General features: G+C 43.7%; 1 protein-coding gene and 1 pseudogene across 2 annotated transcripts in view; one reads left to right on the top strand and one right to left on the bottom strand.

The window, feature by feature from the left end:
• Positions 1-22,994, top strand: part of BEAN1 (brain expressed associated with NEDD4 1) — a 71,531-nt gene that overhangs the window by 22,010 nt on the left and 26,527 nt on the right. The gene's annotated exons all lie outside the window — the stretch shown is intronic.
• On the bottom strand, positions 1,648-14,292 carry LOC105739281 (annotated as a pseudogene).

Below are 22,994 nucleotides of genomic sequence, written 5' to 3'. Positions count from 1 at the left end.
TGGCTCACGCCTGTAATCCCAGCACTTTGGGAGACCAATGCGGGCAGATCACCTGAGATCGGGAGTTCGAGATCAGCCTGGCTAACATGGAGGAAACCCCGTCTCTACTAAATATACAAAATTAGGTGGGCGTGGTGGTGCATGCCTGTAATCCCAGCTACTCGGGAGGCTGAGGCAGGAGAATTGCTTGAACCCAGGAGGCAGATGTTGCAGTGAGCCGGTATCGCACCACTGCACTCCAGTCTGGGTGACAGAGTGAGACTCCGTCTCAAAAAAAAAAAAAAAAATCACTAATGAAACAATTTAAAGTTTTTCAAAAAGATTATATTTTTTCAAGATAAAAAGGTACCTCCAATGCTTTAAAATATCAGCAGTGATCCCAATAGTTCAAGGACTATTATGAGTACATGTGGCTATTATACAGACACCATATGTCACCAACACACTCTAAACAGTGAGAATAGAGCACTGTGGCATGGCTCCCATATTATTCTTGCGAGGGAGTAGGATGATCAATTACACCTGCAATACTAGTGTGCTGGCGTGTCTACCAAGTGTAAGATACAATTATCTAAAATAATATGATGATCAAATTCCCAGACGTTATGTGATTTATAACTGAATTTGTATATTCAGAAACCTGGGGAGTGCTCTTTAAATTCCTTCAAACTAGAAATTATCCTAAGCATTAAATAAAAACACTGAACTAAATAGTGTAACCACAAGAGTGGCCGAAGTTCAGTATCTGACTTAACAAATGTTTACGTATCATTTCAATATCAATTTTAACTCAATCTTAGCACATCCAGGGTTTCTCCTGCAGTGGGGCTTATTTTTCAGTGCACAAGAATGAAAACCCCAGCCCTACACAATTATCTTATTATGAGAGCCGTGGGGATGGCGAGCTGATGAAACACATGCAGGAGAACATAGATGCTCACAGCACTTTCCCTTTGTCTGACATTGGCTTTGATTGGCTTTGATTCAGAATAGAATGAAAAAACATACAAAAGCTGAATGAGGGTCTGTTTCTAAGTGTACTGCAATAACCAAGACCTATACTTCAACTGCAAAAATCTTTGCTGGATGGGGTGGCTCATACCTGTAATCCCAGCACTTTGGGAGGCTGAAACGGGAGGATTGCTTGAGGCCAGGAGTTTGAGACCAGCCTGGGCAACATAGCAAGACCCTGTATATACAAACAAAATTTTAAGATTAGCCAGGTGTGGTGGTACACACCTGTAGTCCCAGCTACTTGGAAGGCAAAGGCAGGAGGATCGCTTGAGCATAGGAGTTCGAGGCGGCAGTGAGCTATGATTGTGCCACTGCACTCCAGCCTCCAGCCTAGGTTACAGAGCAAGAAGACCCTGTCTCAAAAAAAAAAAAAAAAAAAAAAAAGAAAGAAAGAAAAGAAAAAGAAAATATCTTTGCAGGATGAGAAGTATTCAAGGGACACCTACACTGAAGCATAGGTGAGCAGAGGTATCAAAAGCACTGATAATATGAGTCATCATTAAAAGACAATCTAGGTAAATACCACACATTTCCATTCAGCAGCTGCTGCAGCTTGCATATTTTGAACTGAAAAGGAATCCTGTGGGGGCTTTTCACTTATCACTTATTTGAAGAAAGGCTGTTTAAGCCCCCTCATTGAACACAAGGCCTAGGTTTCAAAATTAGTTTTCCAGTATCATCACCAGACATATTATACTCTGTTAATACTGTTTGACACTGAACTGCTGTAATTGATGGTGCAACTACTCTCTTGTGCATCCAGCAAAGAACAAACCTATTAGAGTGAAAAGCTAATCATGAAAAAATGGATGATTCCATAAAGACGTGAAGAAGGAACTCTTTGTGTCTTGGGATCTATTAACCACTTCCAGGCACCGGTACAGACAGATCCCTCCACGAGAAACATTCTCCAGCGTCCTGGGGCAGGTTGCAAATGATGAATATATTTAGAGAATCTTCTTTCAAAATCTTTCACTTGTTCCAGCCATGACCTTGACCTTGACCCTGGACGCCTCAGTCCCTTTGCAGGCCCTCGGTCCTCCACCACTTTGCAACCCAAACTCCAGCCAAAGTTTTTTGTTTTAATATAGTCCAATGTATCCATTTTTAAATGGTTAGTATCTTCTGTGTCCTGTTTAAGAAATGCAAGGTCATGAAGATGTTCTCTGATGTTTTCCACTTCAAGCTTTACTCTTTTGCCTTTCACATTTAGTTCTGTGTCTAGGGAATGCCTTTAAATTTTGAATATTTGATTGTCATGTATTGGGCACCTATTATGAGCCAGGCATCCTGCTAGGCAGTTTGCTTTGATTAGCTCATAGCCGAAATTGCTGCTCCCATTTTACAGATAAGGCAATAGAGGCTTAGAGATCTGACTTGCTCAGTGGACACTGCCTGCAAGAGGCAGTGCCAGGACTTGAACCCAGGATTGTCTGTGTCTTATTTAACCAGAGTGCTGTCCTAGTCCAAGAAGCAGGTCAGCTCCAGCAAAGGAACTCGGGGCTTTGGCTGCCCAAGGAAGGTGGCTGATGTGTGATCCTTTTCCAGAGACCCTAGAGCTGCTCACCTTCTCAGGATACTGAATGTTGGTGAACACAAGGCCTGGGACTGGGACTGGTTTGATTCTCAAAATAGCTCAGGCCTGCAAAGCAATCTGATGGGGAGTGGGGGATAAAGAACTTCTCCCCAAATGCCCCATAATGTTTTTTGGAATCCACATTCCATGAACCTCATGCTGGGAAACTACTCCAAAGCTCCATGGTTTAGTGTGATGTTGGCAGTCAGTTGAGATCATCAGGATCTATCATGGCAAAGAGGTAACTGTCTTTTCCTATTCTACTGGTTTCTCTCGTCCTGCCTACTGAAGTAACATACTATGCTAATAGATTTCCTGATCTTAAATCATCCTTGCATTTCTGGAATAAGCCCTAGTATACTAATTTTAATACGCTGCTACCCTGATGCTGGTTTTCCAGATGCCCTTGTAAATTCTGGGAAATGAAGGAACCTCTGAGGATCAGAGGACAAAATCCTGTCACCTTGAATGTGCTCCAGAATTGAAAACCACAGGGCCATGCCTTTTGTAGGCCTCTGGCTTTGGGCCTGGGCAGCGTGGTGAACAGTGAAGGAGCCATAATTGCTGTCCCACCAGAAAGGCCTAAAGGAGTTGGCAAAAGCGTGCCCATCCAATGTGACATTTATAGAGGTCAGGTGGCACCAGAATCCCTCATGGGTGTTTAGCGAAGGGGTCTGTGGGGAGACCAGGAATCTGAGTGGGTTGTCAGGTGAGTGTTTATTGGGGAAATTTCTAGATGCTTTTTGCAGGACAGACATTCCAGAGTGTAGAGAAAAGGAGGATGGGGTTTAGAGATGGTTGGCTTCATAGCTTGGTTTCCCAATCCTCACGGCACCTCACATGGCAGACTCACTTACCCCAATGCCCAACTGTACAGCCCCAGAGTAAGGAAGGGACACACAGCTCCCCAGGATGGAGAGAGGATATCATATTATTCCCTGGGCTATGGAGTCAGTTAGAACCAGGTTCAAATCCTGTCTCCCTCCCCCCAACTAAAAATTGTCTTTGCGATCTTGGGCAAGTCACTTCACCTTCCTGAGCCTCAGTACCCTCATCTATTAAATCAGATTACTAGCACCTACTTCATAAGGCTGCAAAGATTTGTAAATTTTATCTTTTCAAAAAAAACAACTTTTGGTTTCATTGATATTCTCTGTTGCTTTTCTGTTTTCTAGTTCATTGATTTCTGCTCTCATCTTTATTATTTCATTCCTCTACTTGCTTTGGGTTTTGTTTACTGTTTTTCTAGTTTCTTAACATGAAAGCTTAGGTTTTCAAGTTGAGGCCTTTCTTCTTTTCCTTTCTTCTTTTCTAATATAAGTATTTAAAGCTATGAATTTCCCACTAAGCATTGCTTTAGCTGAATTCCATAAATTTTGATACTATGTTGTGTTTTTTTTATTCTGTTCTCTCTCTCTGTACACACACAGACACACACACACACACACACACACATTGTTTTGTTTTTTGAAGACAAAGGCTTCAAAAGGCTGGAGTGCAGTGGTGCAATCATAGCTCACTGTAACCTTGAACTCCTGGGCTCAAGCAGTCCTCCCACTTCAGCCTCCCAAGTAGCTGGGACTATAGGCATGCACCACCATACCCAGCTAATTTTTATTATTTTTGTAGATATAGGGTCTCATTATGTTGCCCAGGCTGATCTCAAACTCCTGGGCTCAACCGATCCTCCCACTTAACCCTCCCAAGTAGCTGCAACTATAGGCACACACAACCATGCCCAGCTAACTTTTTATTGTCTTTTTGTATATACAGGATCTCACTATGTTGCCCAAGCTGGTTTCAAACTCCTGGGCTAAGGCAATCCTCCCACCTTGGCCTCCCAAAGTGTTGGGATTACAGGCGTGAGCCACAGCGCCTGGCCTAAAATATATTTTTATTTTTATTGTGATTTCTTCTTTGACCTATAGATTATTTAGAAGCATGTAGTTTAATTTCTTTTTTGTGTGTGTCGGGGGGACAGAGTCTTGCTCTGTTGCCCAGGCTGGAGTGCAGTGGCATGATCTCAGCTCACTGCAACCTCCGTCTCCCAAGTTCAAATGATTCTCCTGCCTCAGCCTCCCAAGTAGCTGGGATTACAGGCACATGCCACCACACCTGGCTAATTTTTGTATTTTTAGTAGAGACGGGATTTTGCCATGTTGGCCAGGGTGGTCTCAAACTCCTGACCTCAAATGATCCTCCTGCCTCAGCCTCCCAAAGTGCTGGGATTCCAGGCGTGAGCCCACCACGCCCGGCCTAATCTCTAAGTAGTTGGGGTTTTCCCAGATAGTTTTCTATTTTGGATCTCTAATTCCATTGTGGCCAGAGAACATATTTTGTATGATTTAAATCTTTTTAAATCTATTGAGACTTGTTTTGTGGCCCATATATGGTCTATCCTGGAGAATGTCTCATGTGCACTTGAAAAGAATGCGTAATCTTCAGTTGGTGAAGGCTTCTATGAATGTCACACTGGTTGATAGCGTCATTCAAGTCTTCTGTATCCTGGCTGAGTTTCTAATTGCTTTGTCAGTTATTGAGATTGGGACATTAAAGTCTCCACTATTATTGTTGAATTATCTATATCTTCTTTCAATTTGCAGTTTTTACTTCATGTTTTTGGGGGCTTGTTAAGTGCATATATAATACATATATAGTTTTTATATCTTCCTAATATGTTGACTTTTTTGTCATTATGAAATGTCTTTGTCTCTAGAAATATATATCTTGCCTTAAAGTCTATTTTGTCTGATATCAGCATAACCACTCAAGCTGTTTGAAAATAAAAGGATGGAAGGAGATATAGCATACAAACTATTTGTGTCTTTGAATCAGGTGTGTTTCTTGCAGTCAGCATACAGGTAGGTCTTGTCTTTTTATTTACTCTGACAATCTCTGCCCTTTAAGTGGAGTTATTAATCCATTCATATATCTTCCTTTTCTTTCTTTTTTTTTTTTTTTTGGTGAGGCGAGATCTCACTCTGTCACCCAGGCTGGAGTTCAATGGCTCTATATAGACTTCCCAGGCTCAAGCAATCCTCATAGGCACACACCACCAAGCCCAGCTAATTTTTTCTACTTTTTATAGAGATAGGGGTCTTGCTGTGTTGCCTAGGCTGCATTCATATCTTTGTGTTTTGGGGGTTTTTTTTGGTTTTTTTATTTTGAGATGGAGTCTTACTCTGTCACCCAGGCTGAAGTGCAAGTGGCACAATCTTGGCTCACTGCAACCTCTGCCTCCCGGATTTAAGCGATTCTCCTGCCTCAGCCTCCCGAGTAGCTGGGATTACAGACATTTGTCACCACGCCCAGCTAATTTTTGTATTTTTAGTACAGATAGGGTTTCACCATGTTGGCCAGGCTTGTCTTGAACTCCTTACCTCAAGTGATCTGCCCACCTCAGCCTCCCAAAGTGCTGGGATTACAGGCATGAGCAACCGTGCCCAGCCACCATTCATATCTTTTTTAAAACACAAGTTAATTTAATAAAATATAAACGTCGATATGGTTAGATGTTACATCAGCCATTTTGCTATTTGTTTTCTTTTTGTTTCATGTCTTTTTTATTTACTCTTCCTTTACTTCCTTCTTTTGTGTTAAACATGTTTAATGTACTATTTTGATTCTTTTGGGGTTTTTTCCCTGTTTAATTATTATTATTTTTATTTTTTTTTGAAATAGAGTCTTGCTCTGTTGCCCAGGCTGGAGTGCAGTGGTGCGAACTCGGCTCACTGCAAGCTCCACCTCCCGGGTTCACGCCGTTCTCCTGCCTCAGCCTCCCGAGTAGCTGGGACTACAGCCGCACGCCATCACGCCTGGCTAATTTTTTTTTTTTTTTGTATTTTTTAGTAGAGATGGGGTTACAGGCATGAGCCACTGTGCCCAGCCTTTCCTGTTTAATTATTTAATTAATGGTTATATAGGGATTACATATGCATCTTACTTTATCACAATCTACTTTGGTGTAATATTAACTCAAATCCAATAAGATATAGAAAGCTTGCCAATATATTTCATTTTTCTCTCCCCAATTTTGTGCTTTTATTGTAATATGTATTATACCTATATATATATAAATCCAACAAAATGGTATTATAATTATTGTTTATATAATCTTCTGTCTTTTAAAGAAGTTATGAGAATAAATGAGAAAGAGATGTAGAGAGAACCTTTGATATTTACCTATATATTTACCATATCCAGAACTTTTCATTTCTTCCTGCAGATTTAAGTTAGCATCTAGCATCAATCATTTCCTTTCAGCCTGAAAGACTACCTTTAGTAATTATCATAAGGCATATCCGCTAGCAACAAAATCTCTCGTTTTATTTTTTTCTGGAAATGTCTTTGTTTTACCTTCAATTTTGAAGGATAGTTTCACTAATATAGAACTCTTCTTTGAGCTGAGCATAGTGTTTCACACCTGTAATCCCAGCACTTTGGGAGGCTGAGGTGGGCAAATCACTTGAGCTCAGGAGTTCAAGACCAGCCTAAGCAACATGACAAAACCCATGTCTACCAAAAATACATAAAATTAGCCAGGCTTGGTGGGGTGCACCTGTGGTCCCAGGAGGGGACCTACTCAGGAGGCTGAGGCAGGAGGATCACTTGAGCCCGGGAGGCAGAGGTTGCAGTGAGTCGAGATTGCACCACTGGGCAATGCGGTAAGACCCCGTTTCAAAAAAAAGAGAGAAAAGAAAGAAAAGAAAAAAGAAAGAACTCTTCTTTGTTTAGTTTTGGTTTTTGTTCTTGTTTCTTTTTTCTTTTCTTTTTTTTTTCCCTAGCACTTTGGGATTATTTTGTTTTATGGAGTGGTGTGATCTCAGCTCACTGTAAAACCTCCACTTCCTGGGTTCAAGTGATTCTTGTGCCTCAGCCTCCTGAATAGCTGAGATTATAGGTGTGTGCCACTATGCCCAGCTAATCTTTTGTATTTTTTAGTAAAGATGGGGTTTCACCATGTTGGCCAGGCTGCTTTTGAACTCCTGGCCTCAAGTGACCCACCCGCCTCGGCCTCCCAAAGTGCTGGGATTACAGGCGTGAGCCACCATGTCCAGCCTTTCCTAGCACTTTGAACATGTCATTCCACTGCCTTCTGCCTTCCACTGTTTCTGATTAGACATTAACCATTTATCATATTGTTGTTCCTCCTGTTTGTGATGAGCTGTTTTTCTCTTGGTGCTTTCATGATTTCTCTTTGTCTTTTGTCTTTGGCTTTCAGTAGTTTGACTGAGATGTGTGTAGGTGTGGATCTCTTTGTGTTTATTCTACATGGGATTTGTTAAATTTCATGGATATGTAGTTTTTTTTTGTCAAACTTGGGGAATTGTCACCATTATTTCTTCAAATATTTTTTCAGCACCTTTCTCTCCTTTCCTTCCAGGACTCCCATTACACATATTTTGCTATGCTTGATGTTGTTCCAGAAGTTTTTGAGTCTCTGTTCATTTTTTTCTTCAATCCATTTTTCTCCCTCTTCTTCAGGTTGGATTACTTTTTAATCGATTCATTTTCAAGTTCATCTGTTCTTTCTTCTGCCATCTCAAATCTGCCAATGAATGCCTCCAATGATTTTTTATTTGAGTTATATTTTTCAAATCAGAATTTCCATGTGGTTATTTATTGTAATTTCTCTTTATTAAGATTCTCTATTCACTGAGACATTGTCATCCTACTCTCCTTTAATTATTTAGACATGACTTTGCTTAGTTATTGAAAAATATTTATAATAGCTGCTTTAAACTCTTTGCTAAATCCAACACCTGAGGACACTCATCCACAGCTTCTTTTGATGGGATTTTTGCTTTGGTTTTGGTTTTTTATTTTGTTATTTTTATTTTTCCTGAATATGGATCATACTTTATAAGACAAAGAAACAAGAAAGTGGGATCCATTTGGATGGGCTCTTTCCAACAGTTGCAGGGAAGCTGCTGGTTTTCACAGACTGGGGAGCAGAGCTGGTGGGGAGGGGTATGGAGGCAGTCATAGGCAAGAACATTACAGGTTCTATGCTTACCTGACATTCGGTCTTTTTCATACTAAGTGCTTCTCAGTTCGTTGTATGCCTTTGATCAATTTCCAGAGAATTGCAATGGTGCTTTGACAGTTTTGTCCAGCTTTATAGTTGCATGTATGGACTGCTAAATTATCTCCCTTAATCCTCACAGAAACACTCCGAGTGATCATTACTCTTTTAGAGATGAGGAAGCTAAGGTACATAGGTGTTAAATACCCTGGTCGGTGTCACTAAGCCAGGCTCTTAAACACTGCATTTACCACTTCCAGGTACATCCTCTCCCAATAGCTTTTAGAGCAATGCAAGAAACACCCCCAAATCAGGATGATTATTCACAGCTACAACAGCAAGTAATGTAATGGTGACCTGCACATAAGTTGGCTCATTCTCCCAAATCTGAATCACAGAGGGAATTTGTAAACTGGCTGTGATGAATGATGCTAACTAGCACCAGAGAGCCAAAGAAGGACTAGTTTCCTTTCCTTTTGAAGTTGAGCTACAGAGTGTCTCTGAGCTTCCTGGAGGCCAAAGCAAAACAGCAAAGAGGATCAGTTACATGATTCTCATGGTCTATGAGGAGAAAGTAGCTCTTTTGGAGAAAGAAAAGCTTTCCCTTGCCCTCATATCTTGGAGAAATTTCTTACATGGAGCCTTACCTAGGGATACTGAGAGGTATAGTGGACAATACCTGCAGCAACATGCTTATAATAAAGCTACTTTTTTTTTTTTTTTTGCAACAGAGTCTCATTCTGTTGCCCAAGCTGAAGTGCAGTAGTGCAGTCACAGCTCACCACAGCCTCGACCTCCCAAGTTCAAGTGATCCTCCCACCTCAGCCTCCCAAGTAGCTGGGACTACAGGCACACACCACTATGCCCAACTAATTTTGGCATTTTTTTAAGAGTCAGGATTTCACCATATTGCCAGGGTGGTCTTGAGCTCCTGCACACAAGCAATCCGCCCACCTCAGGCTCCCGATGTGCTGGGATTACAGGTGTGAGCCACAGCTCCTGGCTATGATAAAGCTACTTCTTAAGCTAGTCCCCTCAATACAGGCTCTGAGCATAAGGCAAAGCCCAACTCCAGGAAGCTCATTCTTGGGAAGGAGGCTCAGTCACTGTGGCCTAGGAACACAGCTCTAGGCTGGATGAACTTGTTCCAAGGACTAAAATCTTTACTGTACAGAGCAGTAAAGATGTCATGTGGATGACATGGCCTTCACACAATCCTTTGTAAATATTCTCTCTCCCCTGGGTAGGATAGCTGATGAAAATTCGCAGCATTCATGAATTTAACATTTTACATGTCAATTATTCACTAGCTTCCTGGAAAGTCCATATTATAGTCAAAGGTCATTTTTCTGAGCCATGATTTTAAGTAGCAAAATGCAGCTGGGGTGTGGGAACAAATATCCCCTAGCTGGTAGGTGGGCCCAGCCAGCCCCCCAGAATCTGCTTCTCAACCCAATTCCACTGTCTCTTACTTATCAGGCATGCACAGTAACTCCACTGGCATTACATATATATATATATATATATATATGGGCTTTTATATATATATATAAAAGCCTCTGGGCTCTTTGTGGGAAGTGGCCCAAGAGCCAACTCTAGGTGATGATGGGAGAGAAGAGAATATGAGCAGGTTGAGTCCAGTCATTATTCTAGCAAGAAAATGAGAGCTTGGTGTGGGTTCAAGTGGAATGTTTAATTCTACTGTGGCTTGGTTCTGTGATGTCAACCAGTTTGCCATTTCCTCTGCAGAAACAGGGAAAAGTAATTTGTGAAATTGTTTCAGTGAGTTTTTCAGCCAGTAAATAAGTTCTTCTTTAAGCTGGAGTTAAAACCTTAGTGAATGATGACAAGGTGGTAAACTTAAGGAAGTTAGATACGCAGAGGAATATGTGCGTTAATCTTTGTGAGTTTATTTAAATAAACTTAAGTGGCAGAATGTATCTTAATAGTGGAATGAATTGCTTTCATCTTACATTTATAGAACCATTAAGGGTTTGTGGGTGGTCACTTGCATTTTTCCAGTTATGTTTTAACACAATGGTTGAAAAGCTTCTATTTGGCAGTGAAGTGCTCTCCTGTTCACTCTGACACATTAAACAGGTGGAAGCAGAGGTGGGAGCAGGGAACAGTGCCAGGGCAGCTGTATGCTTTCCCCCGTCTGAGAGGTCCATTTTAGTCTGATTCATATTTGTGTTCCCAGTGTCTAGCATATATCCAGGCATGGATTGAGCATTTGGTGAGTATTGGTGAGGGGATGGGTGGATGGATGGATGAATGATGGATGATGGATGATTAATGGATGGATGGATGGATAAGTGGATGATTGAGTGGATGGTGAGTAGATGCATAGATAGGTAAATGCCTGAAAGGATGGATGATTTGCTGGCTGGGTGAATTGATGGAGGATCGTTGAATAGGGACTGATGAATAGGTATATGACTTTGCCTTCCATGTCTCCTGTCCACTGTAATCTGCCCCGCTCCCAATGCCACAAATGTCAGGTAGCATGGACCATGAGAAGACATTAGTTGACTTCTTGTAGAGATGCATCCCCATTGTAAGAAGTAGTCTGAACACCAAGTATTCTTTTCCTCACCCCATGATCCAAATGTTCAGCTGCCATCAAGGTGACATCCTACAGGCTCACCCCTCTGTGTTCCTGCCCATGCTCTTCTCTCTCTTTACTGATCCTGATATGCTTAGTTCATCTTTCGAGACCCAGCCCTTCTGTTTCCTCCTCTCTGAGATGTCCCTGGCCTGTCCCCAGGCCTCCAACATCCCTCTATCAATCTCCTGGTGACCAGAGGACAGATATCAGCAAGTGAGCTAAAAAGTTGCGCAAAAAAAAAAACAGCAGCAGAGGAGACTCAGAAGTATCCAAACCAATGACCCTGCCCTGCCATGTCCCCTCCCCCAGCCCTTCTTGAAGTCCCTGCTTGGAGGATGGGACCAGCCAATGGTGAACAGAGGGAAAATGGTGCCTGAGTCATGTTCCCTACACTCCCTCCAATGACTCCACGCCTCACCCTGTCCATTTCAGCAGTGGAGGAAGAGTGTACTGACGAGGCCAGACTTGCCAGGGAAGTTGACCTGTGACAAATGTCTTTGGAATTTTTGTGACAGGAGCCATCCATTAGTTCTGAGTCCTTGGCCCCCCTTCTCCCTCTAACCAGCATCTCTGAGAGAGTGGGCAGGATTGGCAGCCTGAAGGTGCTGAGTCAGCACTTTTGCGTCTCTGTTCCTTCCCTTTGTCACTGCAGCTCAGGTAGCTTCAGGCTGCAAAGAGCATTTCCCTGAACCCAGACAGAATGACTGTGGAGCTGCCTCCATGCTACACTCAGCAAGGACTCGGGAGTGATGGTCTGCCTCAGTTTCCCTGCCCTTAATGTTCCCCAGGTTCCCCACACTGGAGCCAGCCCTGACCTAAGCCACCTGATACAGGCCTGGATCTCTTGCCTCCCCTCATAGTTTTTGGCACCCTCCCCTCCCACCCTGGAGGGAGTTGAATAATCAGTGCCTCTTCAAACAGCCAGCAGGTTCAGAGAGGGCAAGGGGCATGCCAAAGGTCACACAGTGAATGAGTGACAGATCCAGGAACAAAGCCCAGTTCTCCGGCCCCCACCCCAAACCCCTCAGCCCCACAAAATCCTGCTCTCTTCTTCTGCTCTGTGCTACTATTTGATAAATTATCAGATAAACCTGAATTCAAACCCCAGATCTGCCACAAAACTAGGTGGGCAATCTTGAACACATAACTTTAGCTCACCAAGACAAAATGTCCTCATCTGTAAATGAGAGTGACAATGGCATCCACACAGAGAGGAAGCAAGCCCCAGACTCACTCCCACATCCAGGTCTGCAAAAGGACCTTTTTGCATTTAGGACCTTCTGATTCCATGGAGTTCCCAGTCCCAGCCCTGGACTAGAAACTGGAGGAGCCAGAGCTGGCTTCTGCCTTGCACAGCAGAGGCCCATGGACCCAGGCACCACTCCTGCCTCGTCAGGGGACTTGGGATCCCATCTGTGGAATGCGAATAATACCAGGGCTGTCTCTGAAGCCTGCTCAGAGGACAACTAATTGGAGACGCTAAGGACCTCCCTGCAGTGTCATTCTGTGGCATCAAGTGTGCTCATCCAAGCCGTGCTCAGCTCGGTGCTCACCTCTGTACAGGGCAGGGGCCGTGGGCTCAGCTTCCTCTAGCCCGAGTTCCAAGCTCATGGGGACCCTTGCAGCAGCCTCCTCCCTGATCTCCTGTCCCGAATCCTGCCTCTGCCCATTCTGTCCTCCATCTGCAACCAGAGGCTCTCCTAAAACACTCTGACTATGCCCCTCTTTGCCCTTGGGGAAAAGAACAATCTCTCTTTTTCTTTTTCTCTTTTGAGGTGGTGTTTCACTCTGTCACCCAGGCTGGAGTGCAGTGGCACAATCTCAGCTCACTGCAACCTCTGCCTCCTGGGTTCAAGTGATTCTCCTGCCTCAGCTTCCCGAGTAGCTGGGATTACAAGCACCTGCCACCACGCAAGGCTAATTTTTTGTATTTTTAGTAGAGACAGGTTTTCACCATGTTGACCAGGCTGACCTCAAACTCCTGACCTCAGGTGGTCCACCCACCTCGGCCTCCCAAAGTGCTGAGATTACAGGTGTGAGCCACTGCACCTGTCCCAAAGGACAGTCTCTTGGTGTGACCTTCAAGACCCCTCACGGTATGGCCCCTGCAAGCCCCTCCAAACTTAGCCCCCAGCAGGCTTCTCTCCAGGCTCTTCCTCTCTTATGATTCCTCAAATGCATCAAGTCCTCAGCAGGGCCCCAAGGTTCTCCTATAATGGAATTTGCCAGACCTATTTATCATTTATGGGTAGCCCATTCCAGACGAGGAATCTTTAAGTCCTGACTTGCTCTTCTGACTGAAAGCACCTACTCTGTTCTGACACTCTGCCACTGCTTGTAAATGTCTGTGGATCCCACGATTGGGCTCTGGGGGTTGGGTGGGTGATGGATGGAAGGATGGCCCAATGGGTGACTGGGAGCAGCTCCCCTGGGATGCACTCGGGCACACCATGCACACCAACTAACCAGTCACAGACTGCCCCTGGTCCAATTCAAATGGCTCCTGAGCTTCATCTCTGCACTGGCCCTGCCCAGTATCCTAGGCAGATGGGGTGACGAGAGAGAGAGAGACAGGCCCCACCCTCCTGGCATTCTCAGTCCCTGTGGAACCAGAGCGCTGGAGAGTGCCAGTTCAGGAATTGCAAAGAGCATTCCAGGCTCACCACTTTAACCAGCTCTGTGCTCAGCTTCCCTATCTGTAAGATGGAGGAAAGACACTCTCCACCTTGCTCAGGGCTGCTGTGAAGATTAAATGAGAGAAGCATGCATGAAAAGAGTTTAGAGCCTGATGGATGTACAGTAAGTGCTGTCAGTGAGAGCTATCTTATCGTTATCATTGTTCTTCCTCAGTAAAATCACCCATGGGTCCCTACCTGCAATCTAGAACATCTCTAGGACATACCCAGAGATAGAACAGATACAGAACAGGAGGTCCTCGCACATCCCTGGATGATTTGCTTCTCCCCAAGCACCTGCCTGCTGTGGCCCATCTCTTCCTGAGACACACAGGCTCCCATCTCTGGCATCCTGGTATCTTATCGCAATGTTCAGCTGCTGATACACCTTCATCCTGAATAGCCCCAGGTCATGGCTGGCTCTGGCTATATATCAAGTGGCTCAGAAGAAGCAAAACATCATTTTGGGGAGAAGAGCATTTTCTCTTCACAAGATTTAAGAAACTGGAACTCCCAGTGCACAGTGCCTGGTAGCCACAGAATAGCATATTGGCTAAGAGCACAGGGCTTCAGTTTCCCACTGACCCAGGTCTCTATCTGTGGGGCTGTGTGACCTTGGGAAAGTTACTTAACCTCTCTGAGGCTGTTTCCTTACCTGTAAACTGGGGAATCCCATTATAGACCATCATGAGGATTAAATGAGATAATATGGTGCGTGACAAGTACCACGTATGGTGTAAGGCATACAATAGAGTAGGTGCTCAGGAGATGGTAATTACTCATGCTGGCATGGTGGGGAGGTGGTATCTCAGAGAAGAGCCTATCTTTTTGAGGTTTCCACTGGATCATGAGCACCTTTGTAGAAACTGCTTGGGAAGAAAGTCCAGGAAGGAGGCAAAGCTTGTTTCATCTTCTATCCTTGCTGCAGCTGGTACAGGGGGACAGGGAGGCCGGGGGTGAGAAGGGGGATTGTCATCATGTTATTTCTCTGCAGTCATATTTATCTTTTTGGTAAAATAGGCTCTTGGTATGGAAATTGGAAGAATTTCCCTCATAATTTAAAGCAGCGCCTACCTCTGCCAGTTGTGGTGACTGGGAGATTAATTTCCTAGCCGTCCAGGCAGGCGGATGCCTGCACCAACTGGCTCCATCTTGCAGGCATGGGTGATGCCATCTCCCGTCCAGCTGGTAATGAGCCTGGTGCTGCTAGACAAGGGCAAGGCTCTCATCTGCTGCTGAGGCAGGTGAAGGGAGGGGCATCTTCAAGGTGACCCCATGGGGCTGGTCCCAGAGGCAGGTTCTGAATGCTGTGCAGGGCAGGCAGGCAGGCACGTGCACACACACAGACACACACACACACACACACACACACAAACACACGCACATCCAACTCTAGGTTTGCAATCTAAGCACCTGCAGCCCTGCCATGGCCAGGGGTCATGGGGGATCATGGGGTGACCAGTGTGTCCCAACCCGCATCTGGGGTCAGAAGACATTCCAGAGCCCCATCGGGGACAAGATTCTTGGAGCCAGCCCACTATTCTACAGCAGTGTGAACCCCTCACACTATCCTCCCTAAGGAGGGCTGGTGTCCCTAACACTCCCAAGTCCTGCCCTGGGCTCTGAAGGTGAGAGGATGCATGACAGAGAGCAATCAGAGTGGCCATTGGCTCAGGAGTGGTAGCAGGGAGGACGAGGATCATGCTAGATGAGTGGTAGCCAAAAGCTCCACTTCATAACCAGCTCTAGCCAGTTGTAGTCACAGCATGGAGTGCTGTGTTGAGAAGGATGCCGCGTCTGCTTTCTGAACTGAACTGGAAAGAAAACGATGGTCAATTAGTAATGTCTGACGCTGGCATAGACTTAGAAAGTGGTGGCAGGTATGCTATAGATTCACCAGACAAGGATTAGATTTCTCCTAAGTTGAGGTCAAACAAGCCAAATTAAACTGACTCCATTTGGCTGCAAGAAAAAGATGGAGGAGAGCCTCACCTTGCCACCTTTTCTCTGTGAGTCTTGAAGAAAAATTACAAGCTTTAGTTTACAGTAGCCAAGGGAATAAAAATTAGAGGTTGGCACTTCATCCAAAACTCAAGCTGTCATAATCAGTCAAAAAATAGAGAAGAAACTGAATTCTAAACTAATGAAGAGACAGACACAGAGCCAACTAAGTTCTCTGCAGTTCACTCAGTCACCCAACAAATATTTAATGAGCACCTATTATGTGCCCAGCACCTGGCTGGGCACTGCAGATTCATGCAATAAGAGTCAGGACAAGGCCAGGGGCAGTGGCTCACACCTGTAATCCCAGCACTTTGGGAGGCTGAGGCGGGTGGATCACCTGAGGTCAGGAGTTCGAGACCAGCCTGGCCAGCATGGTGAAGCCCTGTCTCTGCTAAAAATACAAAATTAGCCAGGCATGGTGGCACATGCCTATAATCCCAGCTTACTTGGGAGGCTGAGGCAGGAGAATTGCTTGAACCCGGGAGGCAGAGGTTGCGCCATTGCACTCCAGCCTAGGCAACAAGAGCAAAACTGTCTCAAAAAAAAAAAAAAAAAAAAAAGTCAGGACAGATGGGATATCTGCCTTCAAAGATCTAACAATCAAATGAGGTGGACAGGGAATCCAAAGACATCACAATTTAATAAACAAGTAAACAAATAAGCAGGATGTTTAGGGATTTTGATGACTGCTGTTCAAAGAAAACACATGGCGTGATATATAGTGGGGTGGAGGTCAATCAGGAGCAACCTGTCTGAGGAGCTGACTTCTAAGGAAAGATCTAAACGATGAGAAAGAGGCAGCTCTGCACCATGTACTTTGCGGGACTACCATGAATAATACTCATGAATATTCATGTACAAATTTTTGTGTGGATTTATGTTTTCATTTTTCTTGGGTATATGCCTAGGAGTGCAAGTGCTGGATCATGTGATAATTATGTTTAACCATTTGAGAACTGCCAGTCTGTGTTCACAAAGCAGCTGTACCATTCTACACTCCCACCAGCAGTTTATAAGGGTTTCCATTTCTCCACATCCTCACCAACACTTGGCATTATCTGTCTTTTTGATTATAGCCATCCTACTGGGTGTGAAATGGTATCTCACTATGGCTTTGATTTGCATTTCTCTGATGGCTAATGATGTTGGGCAACTTTTCAGTGCTTACTGGCCAATTGTATCTTCTTTGGAGAAATGTCTATTCAGATCTTTTGACAATTTTTAATTGGGTTGTCTTTTTATTATTGAGTTGTAATAGCTCTTTCCATATTCTAGGTACAAGTCCCTTATGAGATAAGTGATACACAAATATCTTCTCCCATTCTACAGACTGTCTTCTCACTTTCTTGAAGATGTCCTTTGATGCACTAGTTTTTAATTTTGATGTTTATCTATTTTTCTTTTGCTTCTTGTGCTTTCGGTGTCATATCTAAGAATCATTTGCCAAATCCAAAATCATGACAACTTACCCCATGTTTTTATCTAAGAGTTTTATAGTTTTAGGTCATACATGTAGGTCTTTAATCCATTTTCAGTTAATTTTTGTATATTATGTAGGGAATCCAACTTCATTCTTTTGAATGTAAGCATTCAGTTGTCCTAACACCATTTGTTGAAAAAGACTATTCTTTATTCCATTTCATTGTCTTGGCACCCTTGCTGAAAATCCACTGACCATAAATGTGAGGATCTGTTTCTCAACTCTCAATTCTAGTCCATTTATTTATATGTCTATCTTCATGCTAGTACCGCACTATCTTGATCATAGTAGCTCCGTAATAAGTTTTGAAATCAGGAAATGTGTCCCCTCCAACTTTGTTCTTTTGAGGTTATTTCAGCTATGTTTTGTCCCTTGAATTTTCATGTGAATTTTAAGATCAGCTTAAGAACATTTCAGTTTCTGCAAGGAAGGCTGGGACTTTGATCAGCATTGTGTTGAATCTTCAGATGAATTTGGGGAGCACTGTCATCTTAACAATATTTAGTCTTCTGAAACATGAACATGGGATGTCTTTCTATTTATTTGGGTCTTTAATTTCTTTTGAAAATGTTTTAGAGTTTTCAGAATATAAGTTTTGTACTTTTTTTTTTCTTGAGACAGAGTCTTCCTCTGTCACCCAGGCTGGAGTGCAGTGGTGCGATCTCGGCTCACTGCAAACTTCATCTCCTGGCATCAAACGATTCTCCTGCCGCAGCCTCCTGAGTAGCTGGAATTACAGGCTCCTGGCACCACGCCTGGCTAATTTTATTTGTATTTTTAGTAGAGACGGATTTCACCATGTTGGCTAGGCTGGTTTCAAACTCCTGACCTCAGGTGATCCACCCGCCTCAGCCTCCCAAAGTGCTAGGATTACAGGTGTGAGCCACCGCACCCAGCCTAAGTTTTGTACTTCTTTTGTTAAATTTACTCCTATTTCATTCTTAATTTCATTTTAGATTTGGTCATTGCTACCATATAAATATACTATCGATTTTTATATATCAGTCTCATATCTTGCAACCTTGCTGAATTTATTAGTTCCAATAGTTTTTTAATGAATTCCTTAGGATTTTTTATATACAAGATTATGTCATCTGGGACCACAGGTGTGTGCTACCACCCCTGGCTAACTTTTTGTATTTTTAGTAGAGATAGAGTTTCACCACATTGGCCAGTCTGGACTTGAACTCCTGGCCTCAAGTGATCCACCCACCTCGGCCTCCCAGAGTGCTGGGATTACAGGTGTGAGCCACCGAACCCAGACAAATTTGTTAATCTTTTTAAAAAACCAACTTCTGGGCCAGGCGTGATGACTCACACTTATGGTCCCAATTACTCAAGAGGCTGAGGCAGGAGAATCACTTGAACCTGGGAGGAAGAGGTTGCAGCTGCACTCCAGCCTGGGAGACAATGCAAGACTCTGTCTCAAAAAAAAAAAAAAAAAAAAAAAAAAAAAAACTTCTGGTTTTATTGGCTTTCTCTATTGTTTTTCTATTCTTTATTTCACTAATTTCCACTCTAATCTTTATTATTTCCTTCTCTCTGCCCACTTCAGATTTAGTTTGCTCTTCTCTTCCCAGTATCTTAAGGTAGAAGTTTAGGTTGTTGATTTGAGATCTTTTTTCATTTTTAATGTAGACATTTACATACATAAATTTCCCTCTAAACACTGCATTAACTGCATCCTGCAAGTTTTTTGTTTTGTTTTTGTTTTGAGATGGAGTTTCACTCTTGTTGCCCAGGCTGGAGTGCAGTGGCACGATCTTTGCTCACTGCAACCTCCACCTCCCGGGTTCAAGTGATTCTCCTGCCTCAGCCTCCCAAGTAGCTGGGATTACAAGCACCCACCATGCCCGGGTAAATTTTTTTGTATTTTTAGTAGAGACGGAGTTTCACCATCTTGGTCAGGCGGGTCTCAAATTCCTGACCTCAAGTGACCCACCCACCTCACCCTCCCAAAGTGCTGGGATTACAGGCATGAGCCACTGCACCCAGCTTGCATCTCACAAGTTTTCGTGTGATGTCATTTTAACTTATCTCAAAGTATTTTCTAATTTCCTTTATGCTTTTCTCTTTACTTGACTATTTATTAGTGTGCTGTTTAATTTCCATGTATTTGTGAATTTCACAAATTTCTTTTTGTTATTAATTTCAGATTTTATTTTATTGTAACCAGAAACATACTTTGTACAATTTCAATCATTTTAAAATCTACTGAGGCTTGTATTATGGCCTATGCTTAAAAATGTTCCACATGTGCTTGAGAAGAATGCATATTCTGCTGTTGTTGGGTGAAGCATTCTGTAGATGTCTGTTAGGTCTAGTTTGTGTGTAATGCTGTTCTAATCTTATGTTTCCTGATTGGTCTCTGCCTAGTTTCTCTATACCTTATTAAAAATGGAATATTGGAGTCCCCAACTATTATTGTTTTATTGTATTTTCCCTCAATTTATTAAACTTTGCTTCATGAATTTGGGGACTCTATTGTTAGGTGCATATATAATTGTTATAACTTCCTGATGGATTAACTCTTTATCACTATAAAATGACCCTTTTATCTCTAGTGACATTTTTTGTCTTAAAGTCTATTTTTTCTGATATTATGGCCACTGCAGCTTTCTTATTATTGCAATTTCCATGGGCATTTCTCTTTCCATCCTTTTACTTTCAACCTATTTGTGTCTTTGGTTCACAAATGAGACTCTTATAGACAGTATATAGTTGGATTCTGTTTTTTACCCATTCTGACAATCTCTTCCTTTTGATGGGATTATTTAATCAATCATATTTAATGCTTTTCATACAGTTGGATTTACATGTGCCATTTTGTTTTTTGTCTTGTATATGTCTCATGTCTTTTTTGTTTCTTTTTCTCCTTTTTGCTTCAAGTGAATATTTTATAATGTAATATTTTAATTTCTTTAATGATTTTTTCACTATATTTGAGTTATGTCCTTAGTGGTTGCTCTAGGGCTTGCCATATACATCTGAACTCATCAGAATCTACTTAATATTTATACTAACTTCATTCCAATGAGAATTAAGTTACTCCAGTTACTCCTATATAACTGTATTCCCTCATCCCCCTTTTTCTGCTATTTTTCTTATATATCAAAGAACTTCTTATCCAGCTCCTTATGATTTACTGGGGAGACCAAGGCCCAGAGAGAGTCTGGCTTGGCTATGTACTGGCTGTCTGACCACAGATGAGTCACTTAAAATTCTTTGAGCTTCAGTGTCCTCACCTGTAAAATGGGGAGAATTGGATGAAATAGCTCCAAGAATGAAATGAACTCTTATCACTTATACTACACATAGTAGGAGCTCTGAAAACAGTGGCCTGGGTTTGACCCTCAAAGAATTCCAGGAATTTTTATACCCCATTGTTCTTTAAAAGGCCATATATGCAAAGCCACCCCCAAATGCAGAAGTAGCCAAGAAGCCACAAAGTGAGGCAGACAAATCCAATTTGTCAGTACAGAGTGATTTATGTGGGGAACTGAAGGATGGAAGTGTAGTCTTGGAGAGCAGCAAAACAGGTAGATCTCCACACTGTTGCTCCCCAGACCCAGGGCTTATATATCATAGGGAAAGGGTATACATGCTCTGTGCAAGACAATTAAAGGCAGCCCTCCAGAACAGGCAAGAATGCTACATGCGTCATAACCTATAATTTGTGCAATAACATCAAGGCTGACATGTTCTTATGCTAAAGACAGTAAATAAAGTGAGAATCAGGAGGTTTTCACAGGACCAGGGCTAATCAGAAGTCAACATGGCAGATTAGCAACTGTATTAGTCCATTCTCACATTGCTATGAAGAAATACCTGAGGCTGGATAATTTATAAAGAAAAGAGGTGTAATTGACTCACAGTTCCGCATGGTTGGAGAGGCCTCAAGGAACACACAATCACGGCGGAAGGCACCTCTTCACAGGGCAGTAGGAGAGAGAATGAGTGCAAGCAGGGGAAATGCCAGACACTTATAAAACCATCAGATCTCATGAAACTCACTCATTATCACGAGAACAGCATGGGAGAAACTGCCCCCAAAATTCAATTACCTCCACCTGGTCCTGCCCTTAACACGTGGGGATTATAGGGATTACAATTAAAGGTGAGATTTGGATGGGCACACAGAGCCAAACTATATCAGCATCCAAGATGGAGTCCCTCCTGTCTCCACACCCCGAATTCTCACATCGGAGAGTCAGGAAGCATGCATGTCCAACCAAAGCCTTAGGGCGCTCCCTCACTCCAGTGCATGCCTCTCTAGGGGAGTGTCTTACAGTGAACTTCAGCAAAGCTTGGTTCTCAAGAGTGAGATGACATACTGGCCCAGACACTAGGGCCTCCATCTCACTCCCTCCTGATAAAGGCCAGTAGGCTGCAAGAGCCACCAGCATGGGCCACACCTGCCCCAAGGGCATGTTTCTAGCCCCAGCTAAGGTCCCGAGTTTGTGCCTTACCACCTGTTCCTGTCCTAGGTTGAGTGTGGTTGAGGCTTTTGGGGTCAGTGCTAGAAAGGTATGGGAAGGAGAAACAATCACAGCTGAGTGTCAAGCCTCTGATTGGTAAATGGCCAGGCCTTCACCTGGGAAAAAAGCCCTCCTACAGCTACTCAGGCAGGTGGCCACCCACGCTCTCCTTGATTACCACCCAAGACAGAGGCCTCGCTCTCATGAGGCATCGCAAGGCCTCCCTGCCATTTCCCCATCTGGTCTCAAGACTGGAGCTACTCACTCAATACATGCATTAGGAAACTTTGGAGTGCCCAGCCCCACTGTTGAGTTTGAGGACACAGACAGTGATCAAACACAAGCCCTGGAAACCAGACATGATCATATGTAACAAATGTAAAGCTGGGGCTTGAACATGGGCTCTGGGAAAACGTGCAAGGTGACCCCTCTCAGAACAGAGCCTAGGAAAGATCTGACCTTCATGGTGCTTGCCCGTGACCCTGTGGTTCATTGAATGTCTGAAGCTGGTTCCCTACTGCTGTTCAGAGATCTGGCTGGCAGCCTCAGGAAGGGTTTGCAGTGAGAGCAGGAGAGGCACTGAGGGCAAGAGAGCAAGCACTGGACTTTGAAGCCAGATCTGGGTTCTAGCTTAGCTCTGCTGTGGAGTAACTGAGCGACCATGGGCCAGTCACTTACCAGCGCTGAGTCTCAGTCCACCCATCTGTGAAAGGAGAAAGTTGCATCCTGAGTTGCAGGGCTGAGTTGGAGGGAATTCAGTGACACTCCAAGACACTCACTAATGAGGAGCTGACTGTCCAAGTGAGGCAGTGGGTGCCCATGGCTGCCCCTAGCTGACTCTGACCCCTCCCCAGGACCCCAGCTCCCAAGGCCCCAGCATCTTTTTCCGGTGGGAGGACTAAGTCACCCGTCCCCAGGAGCTTCTTTCCGTAGGACTCTCAAGGATCCAGCTGTTAGTCCTGGAGGAGGTTCCTGCACTCTCCCCTTGCTCCCACCACACCACATCCTCCCTGGAAGTCCCCTCCACCCCTCTGTGCCTTTGTCCCTCCTGGAATGCCTCTCCCTGTCTTCCCTGAGCTAACTCATCCTCACCCTCCAAGATCACCTTGGCCTTACCTCTTCTGGGAAACCTTC

Source organism: Nomascus leucogenys, chromosome 2 (assembly GCF_006542625.1).
Source record: "Nomascus leucogenys isolate Asia chromosome 2, Asia_NLE_v1, whole genome shotgun sequence".
NCBI lineage: Eukaryota > Metazoa > Chordata > Mammalia > Primates > Hylobatidae > Nomascus > Nomascus leucogenys.
Note: the sequence above shows the minus strand (reverse complement) of the source record. Positions and strands in the feature narration are given on the sequence as shown.